Source organism: Vidua chalybeata, chromosome 2 (assembly GCF_026979565.1).
Source record: "Vidua chalybeata isolate OUT-0048 chromosome 2, bVidCha1 merged haplotype, whole genome shotgun sequence".
Classification (NCBI taxonomy): Eukaryota; Metazoa; Chordata; class Aves; order Passeriformes; family Viduidae; genus Vidua; species Vidua chalybeata.
Window position 1 is genome coordinate 71,652,132 of NC_071531.1, and position 20,897 is coordinate 71,673,028.

The window sequence follows — 20,897 nt, forward strand, 5'->3', positions numbered from 1 at the left end:
GAGTGCTGGCATGACACACTTACACTGACACCAAGTGACACATCTCATCCCCAGGGCCACGTGGCAGCGCCCGTGGCAGCTCTCGGCATGCCCCTGAGGAGGGTGAAGGAGCAGGCTCAGGCGCAGCGCCGGAGCGTGACCCGAGCGGCGAGGCTGGGGGCACGCAGGTGTGGGCAGCCAGGCCTGCTCCCAGGCCCAAGTGGCTCTCCAAATACTACCATATGTTACGGCACTGGGACCAGGAGGGGAGAGGGAGGCACTATTGGGAGAAAACAGGAGAGCTGCCAAGATAAAGAATTCATTACAGAGGAGTCATGTCGTGATCTCACACTGGAGACGAGTGAAATATTCTGTGTGATTTAACATTTGGTGAAAATACCCCAAACCACATGCTGCCCTTCCCCCACCCCTTTATACTGACCGGGGTTGCTCAGAGTCTCCAAATCTTTATTTTATTTTCGTCAGAGCTTAAAACCCTGCTGTGCAGCGTGTTACTGCCTTAGTCAGGATTTCATTCTGGGATGATACTGACCTGGTATGTGTGCTGCATAAAACACCTTTCATTACACAGCGTTGGTGAAGGAGTAGGAATTTAGCTTCATAGGGGACATAACAGGCAAGTCTCTCATCTTTTTAGTATGCAGAAAGGTGTCTTCCCAGTGCTTCTAAATAGTGATACAGTTAGTAACGTGGGAAAACTGCACAGAAGATTTGCCAGCATCCATTAACATTTCCCCCCCAGCCCATCTCTTAGCTGGTGTCCATTTTTCTGCTTTTGAGTTTTTCTTTTATTGTCCACAAAAAACAAAAATCAGGCTTTGCTTGTTCAAAGAAACAGGCTGCATGACATTCCCACAATATCCTTTCTCTTCACTAAAGTCTTGGATACACAGCCTGTGCCTGCTAAGGTGCACTGACAAGAGTATGGAAAAGAGAAATGGGGAAGGATCACCAGCTGATGTAGCAGAACAATAGAGAGGTTTGGGGTTGAAAACACAGATAATGTTGCTAAATATCATAACTATGAACCACGCCTCAGATTTTTCATGGTTCAGTTTTCAGGAATAAATATAAATTTCAAGAGGAGTGACAGGAGAGGATTGTGTACCCAGATCGTGATGGTGTGGCTGGAATGTGCATTACCATGAATTTGGTGGGAAATGATAACTGTTTAATAATGCCCATACCTGGATCTGTATGCTCAGATCACTGGAAGGTTAAAAACCAGAGAGATGGATGTTAGCCAACCAACAGACCTGAGAACACACACAGTAGATAGGAGAACCATGACCTGGCCTGTTTATATCTACTGTGGGTTTGCTTGATGCATGAGGACTATTTGAAGGAAATGGTTTTGTTCTGCTGCTTACCACCTTTGTAAATGCATCTTGATAACTTATTTATTGTTGGCTGCTGTGGCAGATAGCAAGTCCAGCTGAAGTAGGACTGCTGATCACTAGGAGTTGATACCAGTTCATTTAAAATTACCTCCACCCCTCTCACCAACAAAGGAGAGGAAGAAATTGTATTTATGCTCTATTAGAAAGGGTTGTAGTGTATAAAATGGGTTATCCATCAATGAAGTCAGATGAAGACATGTCCTTTTTGGCTGCTTGTCCCTGTCCATTCTGTTGTGCTGCCAAAGATGCTTGTAGGCCAAGCTGTGAACCAGGTCACTGAAACCCCCTTGGTTAAATCATGAAACAGACAGACAAATCAGAAATACTGAGAAACTACAGCCTTTGTTTCCTCCCAATGGTCTGAACTGCACAACACCCAGCTGCACGTTTTGCAGCTGAGACATCTGAAAAACTTCAGCTTCGTTCTGATAACTAAAATATGAAGCTGCTGCAATCTCAAAACTTGTATTAGCAAACCTGAATGTAATTCAGCTATACTGATAAGCCTCTGGTTAGATTCAGAGAGACAATATGCAGTTTGGGGTACCTTCACAGAAAACAGGAATGTGCAGATGTAAGCTGGACATTTCCAAGAAGTGAAATTTGGTCGAGGGCAAGAGTTAATGGGACTATCTGTGATGACTTTGTGTGTGACAGGAATATTTATGGTGACATTTTCAGGGAGAGTGGCAACCTAAAAATGCCAAGATCAGCCTTTAATTTTTTGTCTTATTAAAAAACACCACTTGTGAATATATGTGTGGAGTAACCTAAGGCATGAGTTTACAGTACGCTTGCAATTCTGAATAATACTCTGTGTAAATAAAGTGTAGCTTACTTTACCCTGGGGGACCACTTAGCAAGTCTGTGTGTTGTGAGTTTATAGAGCAGGGTAAGAAAGCATGCATGGTTAATACTGGAGTATCAGTACTGCAGTGTACTGTGGAGTAGCTAAACACAGTAACATGTCTGCATGCCCACACTTTTCATAGAAGTATAGAAGGAGTGTTTAAAAATGAGGCATACTCTTTGCTTATCTTCAGGAAGAGAAAGAACATTGATTGCCTTTTCTTTTAGGGCAACTTAAAGAACATTTGCACTTCTTTGTTCTTCAGTGAAGTGTGGGGAATGGAAAGGCATTACTAGTTGTACATGTCATTTTTTTCCTTGATATTTTCTGAAAGACTATGGCTGACTAAAGAACCAGTAAAGGTTTTGACTCTTATTAATTAAAGCGTGATTAACTGAGAGGGGAATTAATTTTAATCCTGCTTGCTTTGTTTTAAAAATGTGCTTATTTTAAATTCTTGAAAATTATTTGGAAAAAATAATCTTTTCAGTAAGAACCATCACCTTCTCAGCTTTAGTTGGGAAGTAAGCAGAATCTCTTTGCTTGAGTCCTTAAAACACGTAATTGCTTTATACTGCTTTCATAAGATTTAAATGTTGCTGAAACAGGGAGGCTTCCTGAATTATGGCTTCAGAAAGCTGTTTTAGAAAGCTGGCCAGAAAAGTTGTCTAGAACAGCTAACATGGCCCTCAGCACTGCTAAGGAAACAGCCTTTCATCCTCCTTATATTTCTAAAAGAAGAAGAAAGAAAAAAGCACACTTCCTCCCCCTTAACCTCCCCCCCCCCCCCCCCCCCCCAGGAGAACACTGTTCAGTCCTTTTTCCCTTCAGAAAGGAAGAAGGGGAGGAACAAAAAACTAATTTTGCTTTCCTTTCCAGTTTCATAGCACTGCAGCATCTGGGCTGGGAACAGTTTTTGCTTGAAGTTTGCAACCCCCCAGGACACAAGTATCTCACAAGTTACACATATTTGACAGCTATAGCATGTGTTACCAAAGCTTCCCTGAACTCTCACATACCAAGCTGGATGTAGGAGGTCTTTGCCTACAGTTGCTGCTCTGGCCACCAAATGATTCTTTATAATAATCTCCAAAATTTGTTTATGCAATTTGCATAAAGCTTCCCACATGGGATGAATTGGCCTTGTGGATGTGGACCAAGTATCTCTTTTGGCTTTAGGATCTAGAAAGGTTATTTCTACATCCGTAAATTTTAAGTGAATGTGCCCTGAAAGGGGAAAGGTTAAGCCAAGTATAAATATATTAACACATCCCCCTTCTGAATATGACATGGTGCTCTTATTTTTCTAGTGCCAAAGGTCAGTAACTTCTTCATTAGACTGAGTTCTAATCATGAGACAATAAAACAACCTCTCCTTCTCGGACTGTAATGGGCCTTCCTGATAAAATAAGGATTACTAGATGTTTGCTGAACTGTGAGAACTTGCAGGGATGGTTAGAGGGAAAGGGAACAGCTGGATTGTGAAGGCAATGCAATTCAGACAAGTCCATCCACCACCTGGCAAGGCCTGCCCTCCAGTGCTTGGCCACTCTATGCATGCTTTGGGCCTTTCCTATTTAAACTGGTCCATCTAATATCATGGCCAACAGCAAAGCAAGTTGTAGATATTCCCTTCTCCCTCCAGCTCTTGCATTTAGTGGGTGCCTGGCTAGTCAGTGGGGTTTTTTTTTTATTCACTCAAATGTTTCCAGCCAAGCTGAGTTATAACTGTTTGTAATCTCTGTTGTTTATTGCAAGTATAACATATAGAACAGATTAAACTTTCTATATACAAATACATTTACATTTAAGAGTCTTCACCAACCTTGTTTTACTAGGAAAAAATCCTCAAAACTTGCAAGGCCCTGTATTTAATTTTAGAAAAGATGCTTTCTTAGTCTGCTCTCCCATGTGCATGCATATGTAAGGAGAATGTTTTTTCCCTCTCTGTAGCAAATGGCATAAGGGTTCCTGGCAAAGCTCAAAATGAAATCCATTATCATCTGTCAGTAAAATGACTTCCAAATTCCAGCTGGATGCTGGATGTGCAACAGTCTCTTTAAAGAAAGATTCCTGCATTTTGTATTGTAGTTCTACTATCTCTAGGTAACTGAATTTTGGAAGTAGATCAGTGCTATCAGCTAGCAAAAAAAAATTCCAAATTCAGGAATCTCAGGTTTTATTCCAGATCCTTTCCAAAACAGATCACAAGTTTTTATATTTCTCCCTTAAGGGAGAAATCCAAAGAAAACATTCTCCTAGTCTTCCAGAAAGCCAAACTCCCCTTCTCCACTCAATTCTCCAGCATTTTCAAATCCTGCATCATTGCATGCTTTCTTCTGGCACAAAAGGCGTAGTTTCCCTAAGGTTATAAAGTCTTTAATGGAGATCTGCTTCTGTAGCAGTCTTTATTTCTACCACCATCCAGAAAGGGTGACTTGCACAGTAGTGCTGAGCACTAGCTGCTAATATTTCTCAACAGCCAAACAAAGCAAAGTCTAAATAAGCAGGATTTGAAATATTATGCCATTACTAGTGAAAAAACCAAAAACTTTCTAATCCATTAAAAACAAACATTAGCACCATAGAGGGTAAACAGACTTGAGCTGTGTGCCAGAGTTTGCAATGAAAATATTGATGAAAAGAGGTGGAAAGACATGGTGTGCTTATTAAAAAAAAAAAAAAATTAAAAACAAGTGTAAGCTGTACTAGAATTGGAGAAACTTAATGGCTAGGACTATACTTCTTTGGCCTTGGTAGTCTCATTCAGTGAACTTTTAGTTTGTAGCTGGATTTTCTTAAGGTGATGTCTAATGGCAGAATAACTAAATTGCCACATTATAGACTATACTGAAACTGTTGCTTTGACTTTATTTCCCCCTCATTTCTTTCTAATCCATTTTCCTGAGCATATACACCCCCCAATAGATCTGGTTCAGTGAGCACATTTTGGAAAGAAGTACACTGAGTAATGACTATTTCCTGCTCCATTTTGGCTCTCAGTCATACTAGTGCCTGAAATCTGCTTTGTAGAACAGCCATGACTAAACTTCCCAGTCCTAGGGCTATATCACAAAACACTATCATGCCTTACAGAGTCACCCACTAAATCCTTTACTCTTTCATAACCCTGACGTGCAGCTACTGTCTCCTTACAGCAGACTAGAAGAGAATTCTGTGCTTCTCTCTTCCCACCTGCATCATTCTTACTGCACAAGCTTTTCTTATCTTGCATCTCCAGAATTCAAACTGGACTGCACGCTGTGGTACCATAAAGAATCAAATCCAGTGTTGCTCAGCAGGAGCTCATCTTTCACCAGCACTTCTCTCCTGCCAGTCTTGGCTTCTAGATACAGCTGGTCTGTGTGATCTGAGCTACACCTGCCAAGAACCCCATCCTGTGAACGCCAAGCACAGTGCAGCAATTAACATATTTGTGCAGGTGTGGTCTTCTTCCTCATCAGCTGTGCTGGAATGCCTCCTCTCTTTATTGGGCACCCCACTACCACCATTTCCCAAGCAATTGTATGAAATAAAAGAACATGGAAAGGCTGGCTTCTGTGATAGCTGGTGAGTTCAAAGCCTAAAATTTGTGAGCTTTCCTATAAAAAGTCCAGATAATTCCAGAATTTACTTACTCCTAAAGGCATCAGGATCTAGCCCTGAACCTGTGTAGTGTCCCCTGCAACTGTTGTAACCCCTGTTACTAGGAAAAGGATGGTAATAACCAGGTGATGGAGATGAGAAGGCTATTGGCAGTCTCTGCCTGCCAGGGCCTCATCTTGCACTGTCCTGCCAAGAGAGTGAAAGTTGGAAAATACTATGAAATCTGGTTTACCTTTGTGGAATTATCTGTAAGGGAGTAGCATTCTTCGGCTTCTTTGGAAGGATATTATGCAGTTATGTGAAATGACCACAAAAAGTTTTCTGCCTCACCAAAGTCCATGTATGTATCCTTTGTGCAATATTTTAGCAAGTCTTAACAATATGGGAAGTTGAAATAATTTGTGGTGTCTTTTTTTTTGCAAATGACAGCAAAACCAAGGCTCTGTCAGAGTGATTTAATTCTCAGAGAACTATTTATTTAAAGATCAAATTAAATAATTTAGGAGAGATAAACAATATTTTCATCTCTATGAAATGCTAACACTTGCTTTAATGCAAAAGCTCCACTTATTACTGACAGATGCTGTGTAATAAATAAAAGTTAGAAGGAAGATTTGGTAATGCTTTATCATAAACATTGGATAGCTTCTGCCATGACCAGCCATTCATATGGATTCAGTAAGCTTTAAGCAAATAAAATGTGGCAAGTTTTTATATTATATCATATTATTGCAGAGATTGAGTTCAAAAGCATTTCTAATTAACACTTTTCTTAATTAACAAACTGTGTTAGCACTAATTCCCATCAGTCAAATTCCTTAACTCAACATTAAAATTAGTCAAAATGAAAAAACAGGCTTTTTTTCCATCTCTCTCCATCTCATTACTTCAGACAAAGCAAAACATTTACTGTGGCAGGGCTGCAATAGGTGGAGGGCCATTAATGGAAAAGGTACAGAGCGTAACTAAAATCTGGCCATGCTCCAGATGCACTGACTTGCTTGTACCAGTGCTTTCAGATCATGCATCCTTAACACTTACTTTTGTATCCAGTGATTTTTAAGAGAGGTAGTAGTCAGCATTTGAAAATAATGTGGAGAGATTTGGGATAAACAGTTGAGCTCAGCAGTTTGGCCCAATGTACCAGCAACAGTGTCTAAACTCTAATTCTCAGCTGCACACTTAGGCTTGGAGTATGTGAATGTTGTAATGTCATTATGATAGTCATTGGGACTATCATAATTAGGACTGTGAGCAAAATGAAAGAAAGCAAATTTCTTAGTTTTCTTTATAAGTTACATGCCAACAGAAAGCTTTTTTTGGTGAAAACGTATTTTTTCACTTGCCTTGAATTATCTTTGCTTTTCTTCGTCATCCCACAAAATCCTCTGGTGACTAAACAATAATAATTTAAAGAAAACACTGACAAATTAGTTACTTTTACTGCAAACTCTCACCAGTAAACCTTGAGTGCCATTACTAGCAGTGTGGATCAATGAACTGCAACTTGTCTGGTTTTCATTTAGACAAACAGCTAACATTTGCAAGATTTAATTGAACTTTTAATTTTTTTTTAATTTTGCAAATATTATATTCCAGAACAGAAGGTTAATTAACTGAAATTGAAGTCTTGTAGTGTAATGTTGTTTAGACAACACTACATAGACAGAGCTTTACCACCAAAAAGTGTGAGAGTTTGAATGGAATAAAAGACTGATCTGAAAATGAATCACTCCTAGAGTGATTTTCATTTAAGAGGTGATGGAATTATATTTTGGAGATCATAACAACTTTTGCACAAAAGGTTCAATCAGCGCTTTCTGTTGCTTTCTAGAGCTCAGTACTTGAGATTCCAAGCTGGAGCAAATATATCTCTGTTAGTTGTTTTGGGGCAGTAAGTTAGCTGTGGGAAAACTGATGAATTCTGAAGTAAGGAAATTATTGACTACTAAAGCTCAACAATTACCTCATTCAGACCTTGCCATCAGAGTTCAGGTAATTCTAGATGCTTTGAACAAGAGGCTGAAGCCCAGATCTGTGGGCACTGAGCTCCCCAGACACCTTGAGTGGCCTGAGCTTTTGTACCTGCCTTGCTCGTCTTCACCCACACACCCTGGATCACTGGAGGTATCCTTGCCTCTGATCAGAGTGCTATCTGATAGGGAAAAAACAGGGCAGACTGAGGTGGATTACCCTTCTTTTCTGCCCAGAATGAATGGATTAGCAACATGCAGTAGGTACAATTGGCAGCATTTCTCATCCAGTGGTCCTAATCGATTTTAAGGAAATGTTAGTCAGTTGATTCACTACATGTACTAGGATCCTGTTCAAATCAGAGACTTGGAGATCTTTCTTGCCAAGAACAGTGGAATGCCCTGTAGAAGGCACTATCCTTTTTTGCTTTTCAGACATGGCAAAATGATGGAAGGCTTCACAGTGCCATAAACCAATTTTTTCCCCAAGTGTTCATGATAAAAGACTATTGATGATGCAGCTTGGCCTTTGGGAGGCATTCCTCAAGGCTTCATTTATTCCATCATTGATATTTCTTCCACTAGCCAAGAACAGAGTGATCTTCTGAAAGAATGAGTACATGCCTGATCCTGATTTTATCTATAGAAGTAATGTGAAGGCATGGAGAAAACAAAGGAGTAACAGAGTTCAGAACCCTGGGAGCTACCGCATCACTGCTCCAACAGTGATGAACAAAGCAGCTTGAAGTGTACAGCCTGAAGTGTGCTGAAGGGTGAGAATACACTAAAGGCAGGCTTTTGAGACTGGAAGAAAATAATTCCAATTCCAATTCTCTTAATGCAAATACAAGTGGTGCATGGCAATATTACCATTTGAGACTCTATGCTATGTGTTCAATGTCTTTTTAAACTGAGATGTCTTGACCTGCTTTAATCCATTCATTTGCCCATCCTCTCATGCTGGTATCTAAACCTCCACTTATATATTTGGAATTCAAAGAATTGTTGAAAGGAAGAAACATTATGCACACAATTTCATCCAGTTGTTTTCCTCAAGTCAGTGGGGAAATAGAATATTTTAATTGCATTTTAAAAGGCTCCTGACCTAGATGAGAAGCCCTGGAACTCACTTGCATCAGGCTTTCTAAAAGAACAGCTTATCAGCCTGATAAAGATCAAACTGGGGATGTTTTGCCCAGCTGCTTTCTGGGTTATGTATGAGAATCTGAGCTAGCGTTTTTAGAGTACTTCTTTTTTAAGTACATAAGACACTTGTGTACAGTAGTACGTCTAAAACATAAATTTAAGAAAGGACAAGACAAACAAAGCTAGTTGTAATGTTAAATATCCATATTTTCAGTATGGTTCAGTATGCATTTGTAAAGCTGGAGATGCAAAACTCAGGTGAGATTCTTGATAGCAGTCGAAGAGCAAGACTGTTCTCTAAGCTAACAAATGCTCAGTACTTTGTATCTATGAAAAGTACAAGCATAGGAAAGCAAATATCAGTAGGGATTCCATCCTTCAGGAACATGTATATGTGTTACAGAGTTAACCTCTGCACTTCACTGGGAGCAGAAACAGTGGGATGTGTGTACATGCTGAATCATGAAACTATAGTATTTCCTTTCTTACCATTTGCTTGTTTCAAACTTACACTCATGACCTAGAACTCTGGAAAATACTCAAAATTATGAAAATATTCTGACAAATCTGGTGAAAGGTAGACTTGTTACCTGAGATAGAGCTAATGGTAGAGACCTCGATTATTGGCTAGATGGCAGTAGAGTTTATTTATGTTTTGATGTACATGTACACTGTGTATCATACCACTTTGAAATTCAGCTTACTGTACTATTGGAAAGTTTCTAATATCATAGATCTACTCATCCCTATGCTAATGCTACTGTGCTCTGTTATGTCAAGCAAAAAACAATTTTCATAAGGACAGTTCACTCTTTGTCTCCATACTTCCTTCCTATTCACAAGCACTTGTCCCTTTTCAAGAATAGATTTCTAATTAGCATTATACAAATCAGCCAGATGCCTACTGCTCCATGGCAGTGAAAGCTGTTTTCTCTCAGCTTCTTGGTAGACTCCCAGTGTTTCCAGTGGTCCCTCTGCTTGGTTTGTACAATAGAGGGTTTGGGCAGGATATGGGCTTTGGTTTGCTAATGTAGTGATGTGGCCTATGATAATTAATCCTCTTCATGGTGAGGACAGGAGTAGCTGTGGGAGCACCAGGACTTTTGTGTCCCCTCAGGGAATGTCATTCAAGATGGTGGTTGGACTCCTCCAGCAGAAGAAGGATGCTGTTGGTGTGGGAGTCTCCATGTCTCCACAGAGCCTCCACAGGCAGAGTGGCTGCAACTGGGGAGATCTGAAGTTTAGGCAACACAGCATGTATGGGAAGCTCTGGCAGCCAATCCCTGTGATTCCCAAGAATGCTAAGAAAACCAGTGGTTTGCAGACCGCATAAAGTACACTATGGCAGGATTCCTGGAGACTGAACTTGTACAAGCCCTGTGGTGCTGTACCAGTTGCCAGCCCACCAGATGCTGGCAGGGCAGGGGAAACACAGACCAGCCTGGCCCAAATATCTTTCAGAGAATCAGGCAACATGCTGATGCCACCACTGAGTCACAGACCACCAGGATGATTTAGATCTGGTCCCCTAAACAGGTGTTGATGCAGCTTGACGACATTATGCAACCCCTGTCTCTTTCAGTGAAGGAAACTGCCCTGCAAGGGAGCTTTTCACAGTGCCCTTGGCCTCACTCTGTAGCTGACTGGGACAGGTTTCCTGGGGCCTCAGGGAATGGACACACTGAGATTCAGGCTTGGATCTGAAAAACCTGAGGCCCAGAGGAGCTGTTTTACATCCTCCATCTCCTCTTCTTTGATCTGCTGTTCACAGCGTCCTGTGGAGCCCTCTGCTGCAGCTGAAGCTGGTGCCCCTCTGTAGCAGCAACTGCCTTCAGCCCCGCTGCTCTGCCCTTGCCTTACCACCTGTTGATGGACGCACTCTCCCAGGCAGCCTTAAGCCCGAGGAGATTAGACCCATTCATATCTGAAATGACGGGGGGTGCGAAATTTTAAAATGGCTTGTTCTCCTTAGTGCTGCTCCTTCACAGACCCCTGTCCCCCCTGAGCAGCTGCCCCCTCCCACCCCCCAAAGCTCCTTGGAGCAGCTGCTGTCCGTCTGGCTGCCTTGGCCTCCTTGTCAGCTGTTTGATGTCACCCATCAATCTTCCATCTTTCCTGCAAATCTCTGATGATCAAGTTTCATGTATCCAGGACTCTGGCCGTAAAGCCCCTTTCACTGGTATAATTAGTAATTAGAGGAATAATGTTAGCAAACTCCTCTTGGCATAAACAGACACTCAATCCCCATCTGTCAGGTCAGGAAATTCACATTAGGGTGAAGACCCAATACAGATTTTTCTATCTGAGGTGACTGACCGCACACGCTCTGCACTACTTAATTAAGCTGGCCACATGACATCAAGTGGGAGCTATTTATAAGTGACCACATCAGTTATAAACAATTTTCAGTGTTTTGAAAGTCATTGCCTCTTTCCTGCTACCCCCTTGGGCTTGGAAAGGAATGGTCTCTCTCAGCAATGCTCTGTAACTTTCTGTAAGGAGCCAGGGGGTCATTGATGACTGGTGTTCAAGTCCATGGGTTTTTTTGGAGCTGCACTGCTGAGATGACACCATTCAGCAGAGTTATCCTGACATTCAAATGTGGCAGGTAAGGCAAACTGAGCACCAGATCTCTTCACGGTAAACCTCTTCACTGCAGCTAACAAACTCCTGATATTCTGCAGTGGGTAAAAACTCAAGATAGACTGGTTCAGACTGGAAACAAGGTAGCATGTATTTAATGTGAATCAGGCAAAATTGAATGTTTTATTATCCTGTAATAGATACTATAACTCAAATATAAGATAATTTAAGGGAGCCCTATGCCTTTTGTTATGCAGGAGACTGGAGCAGATGATCACAATGGCTTCTTGTGGCCTTATCATCTGTATTGTTTGGCTCCTCATAAGAACTACTGTTTTCCCTTCTGCAGGGGGGAAGGTTCATATATGACTGAGGATCAAGCTTTGGGTCCTTCTGTAATTATATGAGGGAAGCCAGAAGCTGTACAGCTGGGCAAAGCCTCAGCAGCGGTTAAGATCAGAAATCCTTTTCTGGGTTTTTTGTTTCATTTATAGGTGTTGGTGCAACCAAAATAAAGATGAACAAGCCAAGTCTGTGGCTGTGTTCCATGCCTGTAGTTGGGCAGACTGTAAATACAAAACCACAGCACCACAACCAGGCAATTCTTATGTGCCCAGAGGTGTTGTTTGTAACTCAGTCCTGCCAGGTCTCTCCAGAAGGAAAGCAATCTCTTTTCAGGTTTCTGAGCTAAATAAGACATAATAGCCCCTGGTTGTTTCAGGAATGGGCAGAGAAGCTTAAATCACACTCAAATAAGGACCCATTGCTAAATGGGAAAATATGATCTGATTTTTCAAGCAGTATTTAACTTTAAATTACCAAGGCCGCTCCATAGTTTGTAAGATGTGTAGCTGAAGAAGGATACAGACAATTCTTTTTTTTGTTGGAACAAAAAGGTATTTTGAACACTGTGTCTCAGCGTACTAAAAATCAAGCTGGAGATTGAGTTCACTGTTAGATACAAAATAGAAATTAATACAGTATGACAGGATAAACTGTGTGAAAAACAGGGTTAAATTCATACAGTAGCATATCCTCATACTTTTGACCTGATACATACCTCACAATGCTGTGCTAATTTTAAACAATTTAAAAGTCTTTGACCTTAGCAGTTCAATAGTATTGTCTTAAAATATTTTTCTGAATTATGTTTCTAGGCCTCAAAGAGGAAAGGTGAGCTCAAGGAAAAATAAAACAGTCATGTAGGATCACCCTGACATCCTTCACAACTGATAACTTAAGGTCACTTTCTGAAGCCCTTGTCACTTGAGCTAACTGAAACAACTGGTAACAGCAGAGGTTTGCTATGTGATGGTGAAGGAGCATGAAAAAGAGATGAGGTCATACAATTTGTAGTACCCCAAACTATTGAATTTTGGAGAGAGTGTGTGGCAGGAGAGGAGTGATGAGATTCAAACTTTGCTCTCACAGGAACCGTGATCACAGTGGATCCCCTCTGCCAGCTCCAAACAAGCTGTGATCCTTGTGTTCCATCTCTGTTCCCTGAACCTTGCTGCAGTTCTTCCTTTTTCCTGTTCATAGGTACATATTGAAGTTCAATCCCTTCTCCCCCATGCTTGCCCCAGGTTCTTGGCTCAGCTTGTTTCTGACCCCCTTCTCTGATTTGTGTCACTAGCATTGACTAGTTCACTGATCAGTGTTTCTCTTCCACGCTGAGTTTACAGTAATTTCTCCCTACCTGTGTTTCTCACTATGTCTGTTGCTCTGTCTCACTCCAGCTTCTCAGAATCTTCAATCCCCCTTAGTGTTCACTCTTTTTTTCTGTCTTCTGTATGCTCTTCTCCCTCTCCAGCCTCGGGCTCTATATGGACAAACTCTTTTACTTTGCACACAACTCTTACTAGGATTAATGTCTCACCTGCCACACCTCTTCATCTGACAGGTTTGCAAATAGCTTGTGACTCCGTCCTTCTCCCCAGGCCGAGTCTTTCCTTTTCAGATGCCGCCTCCTCTACTCTTCTGAATGTGGCCTTCCCTTTTACTCAGATTCCTGTCCTGAGCATTCTGGTCAATTTCCTGCTCAGTATCAATTTGTTTTTATTCCTTCCCTCTTCCCTCTCCCCTCCACATCTGCTTCCATTCAGTAGGTCTTCTCCACCATTTTCTCTGATTGCCAGTAGCAGGTCATCACAATCCTGAGGGGAGTCTGTCCTACCACTATTAACTACAGGAGCAGTAACTGTAAGAAGCAACCTACTCGACTTCTTATGCATGCAGGGAATGCACAAAATCTTTAGTGACTTCACATGCACAGCTCTGACCTGCACATATCAATATGTGACCTTTGAACTTGGCCAAGCTTTGATAGTTTTCACAATGAGAAAATGAGGAACAGTCCTGACTCAAAAGTCATTCTTTCTGATAGGACTACATTTTCATTTGAACATTAATACTACTACAACTTCCAAAAAAAAAAAAAATCTCAGAGTACGATCAATATGAGAAAAAAAGTCTATAAGTTAATTTTTTTTAAAGTTAATTTTTCCAAACAAGTGTCTTACCATGAATATGATCATGACCAGGCAGGAAAGGCTAGGAACAGAGGGAGAGGAAAAGGAAAAGTGAGTGGAGACCTGAAAAGGAAAAATATCAAGGTATCTATGTCTTCATTTCTTTAGAAGCAGTTTCAGTAAGTCTTTAACAGCATATGGTTATTATGGTCCTCTTTTTACTCCTCTGCCTGTGTTGTTTCCTACTTTATTCAATCCTTTCTCTAATTCCCTGTCCCCAGCATTTTTATCCTTCAGTTCTGTACCTGTTTTGTCTCCTGCTGTATCTCCTTATACTCACTTTGCACCTCATTTTGTTTTTCTTTCTTACTCTGCCTTTTAATTATCTCCTAAATCTCTTATATTGGCTCCTCTCTCATGTCATATTTTTTCCCCCCTCTGTCTTCTTCATGGAATAATTCTGGCTATTAAAAAAAAAAAAAAAAAAAAAAGAAAGAGCCAAGAACAATAGCTATGAGGCCAGATGTCTGGACATCAGCATTCATTTGTGCTCTTACTTTTGGTCATACACAAAATGTGCCCAGCTGTTGCACTAAGCCCTTTAAACAATCAACAAATCCCTGCTGTGCCTGCCTGAATATATTAATGCATAGAACTCCATCTGGAATTGCTCATCTTTTCTCAGGTCTCTTAAACTACCTTACACTTCTGAGTCTGACTGAAAAAGGATTTTATAAAGAATATTTTGAGAAAAAATTAGCAAATCTTTTCAGTTGGAAATCTCTTCAACTGACACTATATTTTCAACTCTGAAAGCAGTGTGTGTTTCCCTGTCATCGTTCTCTGTCCTCTGTTTGTCCCTCTGTTGCTTCATCTCCATTCCTCCACACATCAGTGCTGTGCTGCAAATTGGCTGGAGAATGTGTCTGGTTTGAAAGCCCCAGGCTGCTTAGTGATAACACCTGTCCAACCAGTTAGAGAGGGTACAGATCTAATGGGGACTGTGAAGGGAGGCAGAGGCAGCTCTCTCCATTCAGCATGACACTGAGGGTTAATAGAAGGAAAATATTGATGTTTTATTGAATTACTCCTATAGGTCAGATCAGATAACATGCCCAAGATCTAAACAATGATCCTGTTCTGGAGGAATGTGTGGTTCAGACTGATGAGATAAACCATTTGCTGGAATATCTCTCTGAGTTCACTAAATTGCTTCCCTTATTTAATTACAAATTAATTGGAAACACTCCTTGCCCAGTGGAACAATACTTAAATTCTGATTTGTTGATAGTATCCTAATCCTGCTTCATATTCTGTAGACTCTCCCACAGTTATGTCATCAGTTTTGCATGTTTTTAGACTTCGGCAAAACCTTTTATGCAGGTTTTTCTTTTGTTCATTAACATAAATAAAATAAAAATCTGCAGCCCTGTGGCACACAAAGCCTCATTAGTCCCAGCCAGGGTGATGCTGACATAAATAACAAAGTGGCACACTTGTGTCAGATGTAAATTTGGTAGCAGAGGCGCTATCAGAGCTCAGAATGGAAAAATGTATCTCTGTTAGTAGAACAAGGAGATGAGTATTCAGACAGGAACCAAATTAAATCTTCCTTGCTAATGAAATCTTGCAGGAAGAGGCTGAGTTATGGAATTAGTTGAATTTAAAGCATCTAAAGGGTCACATGACCTCTGCCTTTTGCATTTCTAATCTTTAACCAGTACAAGATTACTCACCTTGCTGCACTTTTCAGTGCTTAGCGCAATCTTTATCTTGATATTTGAAGGGAGGCAGAAACTACCTTGAAGCAGACAGCTCCACAGTGTGGTAGAAAAACCTGGCTGTCAAAGAGAAAAATCAGAGTTAACTTTCAGTCCACATGAAGCAGGTTGCTAATTTTGCAGTCAAGTCATTGGCCTCTCTGTTTGGGATGATAATCTGTTTGCCTGCTGTGAAATGCTTTGTAACAACAATAGAAATCTGAATACAGCATTGATAAGGTACTTATCAAATTCTTACAAAACATCTGAAAGCCAGCATCACAAAGTATTCTTACTCAGATAACCCAACTCTATAAATTCAAACCACTATCCACTTTCCTTCACACAGATAAAAGCTCATTCTTTGCCTTCTATTCTATAGCTGATCCTTTTCCTGAAACAGTTATCATATAAACAATATATATGATGTACCAAAAAGGCTGACAGATCTGGGGAATTTTGAACACCACAAAGAAGAAAATATATGATATGACATGATACAATACGATACGATACGATATGATGAGATGATATGATGTGATGAGATATGATATGATATGATTGATATGGAGATTCTGGGTCTGGATTTGTCAGCCATCCCTAGCTTCAGTGAGGACAGGATCCTGGGAAGAGGGAATGTTTTATGCATATTGGTTCTACCTATTTTGGGTCAAAAAGTGAAAGTTGGAGCCTAATAGGCATGTGGTACAAAGCCTAGGGCTGTGGGGACACATTATCTCAGGAAGATGCTCCTTTAGAAGGCAAGTAATACTTCCCACTCCCATCGTTATGGAATTTACTTCAAGTATCAGCCCCTCCCTGGTACATAACAGTGAAGAAATGAAAGCATGAATTGTAATGGCACAGTGGCTAAGTCCCCACAGAAGTCACACCCTAATGCAGGTGGAAAGGCTAAGAGTTACTACCATCATTTGAATGCCAAACAGCTACAGAAGACATTTAGTTAGCTCACAGATGGGCATAGTTCAGAGGCCTCTCTGAACTATGCCCATCTGTGTTTTAGATCTGGAAGGATGAGACTGCATGTGCTGAGTTTTCCAAATACCTGGGTCTCTTACCATAGAGGAACCAGAAGGTCTGAAGCTCTGCATTTGGTTGGGCTATTTAGCAAGGGTCCTGGGAAAATAAGATATTAAATACAGCCTGGGGTGCTGTGTAAGCAAGCAGTTCCACTTTTAATCAGCCAGAGCTTATTTCAAGCTGGCACTACCCATCCTAGATATAGATGGGTGTTCTGGTAGTGGCTCCAGGACCCATCTGGACATCTGAATCTTCACGAGCAAAACAGGTACAGGGTTTCTGCTAGTTCCAGTCTTGCAGTGGAGTGAGGAGACCACCTTTCTCTCTGATGGGGGTGGGGAAGATGCATATGTCCAGTCCCTGTGTGATGGGTGCTCTCAGTTACCTCTTTTATAATTCCCACTATGCAATGTCCCCATCCATTTCGAACATTGTATCATCAGTCAGAGAAATTTTAATAGTGCCTTTTCCTGAGGAATACTGTTCAGTGCAAATATACTAATTCAGTTCTTCAAAACAACTCTGAAATAAAAATCACAATGTACCCAAGAAATAGGGATCGTCAGTCTGGGATTGGAAAAAATGCCCAGGCATGTTTGGGTAGTCAAGTAAAAGAAGTATGAATATATTCATGGATATAGTGAACAAAAGAGTGGATCAATGAATAGAGATAATGGACTCAAAATTTTCAGGTTATACAGTTTTGTGTGTTTGCAGTGTCCTTGGAGTTTTCAAGATAAGGAAAACCTAGCATAGGTTCCAATGAGTACAGGGACAAATGACTGAGGGCTTTTAAAGATCATCTGAACATGCAAAGATTAGGTACCTGTATCCCCATCTATGTTTTTCTAAAAGCCAATTTACCACTTTTCTAACTTCACTTTTCCTAAGGCTAAAACAATCCCTGTTTTGACGTGGTTGAAGTCACTTTAACAAAAACCAGGAAGATTCGTTTTTCTTTAAATACAATGAGAAGTGGGAATGGAAGAGAGCAAGAGACCCAGAAGTCATGGACTGCTTAGGGCAGAGAGGAAAATGTTCACAAACTGCTGACAAGATTAATATGGAGTTGATGGGAAACGCTTTCACACCAGGGTGCCAACAAATAAACACAATTCAAAAATATCGTCCCTACTGCACTGGGTAAGGATGGATTCCCAGCAACAGAGAGGGAGGGAGAGAGGGAGGGGGAGACATTTAGAGAAGGCGGGAGACCTGTTTGCTCTGTGAAGCTTCATGCCCAGAATTCCTCTGATGGAATCTGATAGCGGGGGGCTAGCTGGGCTAAAGGGTTATTGCTTTCTGCTTTAGGAAAAAAAAAAGCAGGGAAAGAAAGCTTGGGCAGGGGAGGTTGAGGACTGTGTGTGAAAACCTGAAGACCAAGTCTGTGCACAGCTGCTGCAGGGCTGGGAGCTTCCACCTGCTGTGAAGGCTGGGCAGTGCTGCAGGATTTGCAGAACCTGGAGATGAACAAAAGGGTAGAGTCCTCTCCTTGCTTGGCACATAGTGGGAGGCTGTGCCTGGTTTAAGTAACACATACGTGTCTTGCTAGTGTGGGCTGTCTCAAAAGAAAAAAAAACACACTTGGGAGGAGGTAAGCTGGAAGACCATGAGGGGAGGCACCTCCACAAGCTGAAAAATGTGCTGTGAGACTAACAGTTTACAATCACTTTACCAAATTAAAAAAAAAAAAATAAAAGCCGATTATTTTCCTTTTCCCTTTGACCATTTCTGTCTTCATTCCCTTCTTCCTCTGCCTTCTCTCATCTCCCTTACACGCTGCCATAGTCTGCTATTGAGGGAAATGCTGCCATTTCACTGCCAATCACCTGTTTAAAAATGCAATTTAGATAATATTTCAGTTAAGCTGGGTTGCAATTGCCAGGCTTGAAAATTGAACAGCGCTGGATTATATGTCTATATATATCAGCAGAGGAGATTTAATGAAATTGTTCACTAATGAAATCTTAGCTTTAAGACTTCACATCCCTTCAGAGAAATGTGACATTTAGAGCCCTCTGTCCTATGACAGCCAATAACTTTAACAGATTTTACTCAGTAAAACTTTAGAGTAGATTTACAGTAGTCTACAGTAGATTTTACTGTAAACAAATATAAAACATTGCTGAAGTCAGTGTGAATGCCACCTGTTGCTTTAAAAAGGAGTTTTAAACCCATATGTTCATCTCCTTATAGTTGAAAGCACAGTCATCTTAGTCCTGTCCTGCAACTCTTCACTCTTGCAGTCCTAAAACTTCCATCCCATGCTACTTATTTTCCCCAAGCCGTTCCACTCCTGCCATTTCCCCTGGGCAAATCTACTTCCCACCCCCTTCCAGCCTTCAGCCATTCAATATCTAATGCAGGCTTTGCACCCAAGAAACCACACAATGGTTTAGTGATGTGCAAAAATGGGGACTATGAAAGGCAATAAAGAGAGAGTCCCTCTCCTTGCCTGTTTGAAAGGGAATGTTTAAATCTAGGTTTCCAAAGGGAAAAGGCACTGGAGGAACTCTGTCACACCTCTCCACCTGCACCTCTATTGGATGAGGAAGGATGGTTTTGCTTTTGGGGCTGGTCCAATTGGTCTTGTAACCTTTGGGTTCCCACAGAGCATGACAGCTCTGTCTGTGTAGCAGCTAATGCCTCACAGTTGACCTCCAGGGTCAAGGACATTGTGCTGATCTGATGACAGTAATAGTTCTGTTGACAGATGCATTTCAGCAGCTGTACAGCCACTTGGTGGGACTTCAAGTTAACTCTTCCTGTGCCACCTGACACCAATGGCTCAATTGTAACTTGCATGAAACAGATCGTCTACAGCCCCTTTGCCCTCCATGCAGCATAAACCTTTGCAAAATAAATTGCCTCATCACTTTAAAGAAGAAATATGCAGATTCTAAATACCAAGCTCTCCCTACAGCCTCTCCTTCTCCTTGACTTAGTCTGTGCAGCTTTATGCCTCTTCCTTCTCCTCTCTATTTGCATTCTCTCAAATCCCTGCTTCATTGTTAACATACTCATTTAGACCTTGTGATCTTTTTATGGTTCTACTCACTGCCACTGAGACCAAAGTTTTCCCCTGATGAAAAGCCTGACTCAGCTGCTGCACTGAGGATCCTGGATGACTGTTGTTGATGAATCTCCTTCTTGCTCTGTCTCCAGTCCCTCTAATTGATTTCTCTGAATTTTTTATCTGTATACCTCTTTCTCCTTCATTGATACCCAGTCCTTATGCTGAATAACATCCCTGGTTGCACTAGTGATGTTTTGAGCTTAGATTTCTTTTTGCTTTCATCCTCTTCAATGCTGGTCCAATATCATTATGCACCCACTCAGATGCTCTTATAGCACATTTTCTGTGGCACCCTGGCTTCTGATAGGCCTCTAAGTTTCTTTCTCTTTATTTCATTTCTTCCTCACTTCTCTCTCAGCCCTTTTAGAATCTTGGTGGGGTCTTCTTCCCTAACAACATCTCTAGCATCTGTGCTTATACCTACCCTGCTTCGTTTATCTTTGACACGTTTTTTGCCTTGTTTTCCTGTTGACTCCTTTGTTGCCCCAAATAAGTGTGTTTTCAGCCCTGTTCTCTGAGTTTCCCTTAGGACTTGTGTAGGTGACTTAGGAAAGGAAAGCTTTTCCCAGCTTTCCTCACCCATGAAGCTGCAGCAGCAGCTGTTATACCTGCAGTGACTTAGCTGAGAAGCACCACAAACGTTGCAGGATGCTGCATGGAGGCCACAGATCAGGCCTAGCTCCATCATCCCTCAGCTTCTTGGAATACTCCTGAGGTTTCATGACAGCTACACTTGAGCCCAGACCTAATTACCCGTTGTACAACTGGTTTGTGTATGTGGACAGCAAGATAAGAAAGCCTCCCAAAAGGGCTGCAGCCTTTGGATCTACAAGTCTGCAGTCCCAATCTGCAATCCCATAAGATGGAAGTTTCAGGACTGGCTTTGCGTTTCAGGACTGGCTTATAAAAATTGAAATAGATGGTTATCCTGCATCTGGAAAGTAACAGTCTGGTGCTTTCTGGCCTCTCTCACTCCTAGACCTTTTTTTCT

The 20,897-nt window shown here is 41.3% G+C and overlaps 1 long non-coding RNA gene across 1 annotated transcript in view; it reads left to right on the top strand.

The window, feature by feature from the left end:
- LOC128784164 (uncharacterized) overlaps positions 1-20,897 on the top strand; it is a 53,441-nt gene that overhangs the window by 490 nt on the left and 32,054 nt on the right. The gene's annotated exons all lie outside the window — the stretch shown is intronic.